A 1,768-nucleotide genomic window follows, 5' to 3' on the forward strand; every position below is an offset into this window, starting at 1 on the left:
TTTCTTCTGTCTTTTCTTTTCTTCTGTCCACGTTGTTAAAGGTTTCCTACTTATTTTTCCTATTTTAAACAACTTTTTTGTTATTTACGATTCTTTGGTGTTGTTTCTTTCTCTCTCTTTTCTTATTTCTATAATCAATGGTATTTCCAGAATGATATTTTCACTCTGCAGCGGAGTGTGCGCTGGTATGAAACTTCCTGGCAGATTAAAACTGTGTGCCCGACCGAGACTCGAACTCGGGACCTTTGCCTCTGCCAGGAAGTTTCATATCGGCGCACACTCCGCTGCAGAGTGAAAATCGCATTTTGGAAACATCCCCCAGGCTGTGGCTAAGCCATGTCTCCGCAATATCCTTTCTTTCATGAGTGCTAGTTCTGCAAGTTTCGCAGGAGAGCTTCTGTAAAGTTTGGAAGGTAGGAGACGAGCTACTGGCAGAAGTAAAGCTGTGAGTACCGGGCGTGAGTCGTACTTCGGTAGCTCAGATGGTAGAGCACTTGCCCGCGAAAGGCAAAGGTCCTGAGTTCGAGTCTCGGTCGGGCACACAGTTTTAATCTGCCAGGAAGTTTCATATCAGCGCACACTCCGCTGCAGAGTGAACATCTCATTCTGGAAACATCCCCCAGGCTGTGGCTAAGCCATGTCTCCGTAATATCCTTTCTTTCAGGAGTGCTAGTTCTGCAAGTTTCGCAGGAGAGCTTCTGTAAAGTTTGGAAGGTAGGAGACGAGATACTGGCAGAAATAAAGCTGTGAGTACCGGGCGTGAGTAGTGCTTCGGTAGCTCAGATGGTAGAGCACTTGCCCTCGAAAGGCAAAGGTCCCGAGTTCGAGTCTCGGTCGGGCACAGAGTTTTAATCTGCCAGGAAGTTTCATTAATGGTATTGATATTTATAGAAATAGAGGGTTGTTTGCTTCATTAAACTGTGCTCATTCATTCCGAAGGCATCTACGTTTAGGATTAACTTTCGCTTTGTCGTTACTTCTGACCTTTTACCTGATCTCCTCAATCCTTCTATTTTTTTGTGTCTATTTTTTGTATCGCACCCACTGTTTCTCTAATGATCTGTGTTTCAAGTGCCCCTAATCTGTGATATATATAGTTTACTGTTAAGCGTTCACATTCCTGTAAACATTCTAGTGTTGCCATTGTGGTAAAGCGTTTTACTTATCTGATTCTAGAGACGCGTTTCCTATTACAGATATTTTTAGTGAAGCATATGCACCTTCCACCATTTTACTAACTCATTATATCTGTTGCTACTTTTCATAGCCCATTCTACATCTACAATACGTGATCAAAAGTATACGGACACCCTCAGAAAGATACGTTTTTCATATAAGGTGCATTGTGCTGCCACCTACTGCCAGGTACTCCATATCAGCGACCTCAGTAGTCATTAGACATCGTGAGAGAGCAGAATGGGGCGCTCCGCGTGACTCACGGACTTCGAACGTGGTCAGGTGATTGGGTGTCACGTGTGTCATACGTCTGTACGCGAGATTTTCACATTTCTCAACATCCCTAGGTCTACTGTTTCCGGTGTGGTAGTGAAGTAAAAACGTGAATGGACACATACAGCACAAATCCTACAGGCCGACCTCGTCTATTATACTGACGGAGTCCACCGACTTGAAGAGGGTCATAATGTATGATAGGCAGACATCTATCCAGACCATCACATAGTAATTCGAAACTGCATCACGATCCACTTCAAGTACTATGACAGAAAACTTGGATTTCATGGTCGAGCGGGTGCGCATAAGCCACACA

General features: G+C 44.2%; 1 non-coding gene across 1 annotated transcript; it reads left to right on the plus strand.

Annotated features, from left to right (window-relative positions):
• The first annotated feature begins 767 nt into the window (after positions 1 to 767).
• Trnas-cga (transfer RNA serine (anticodon CGA)) lies at positions 768 to 842 on the plus strand. Its single transcript has one exon. It is a non-coding gene; the product is annotated as a tRNA-Ser (tRNA).
• Positions 843 to 1,768: the final 926 nt, after the last annotated feature.

This window comes from Schistocerca cancellata, chromosome 10 (assembly GCF_023864275.1).
Source record: "Schistocerca cancellata isolate TAMUIC-IGC-003103 chromosome 10, iqSchCanc2.1, whole genome shotgun sequence".
NCBI lineage: Eukaryota > Metazoa > Arthropoda > Insecta > Orthoptera > Acrididae > Schistocerca > Schistocerca cancellata.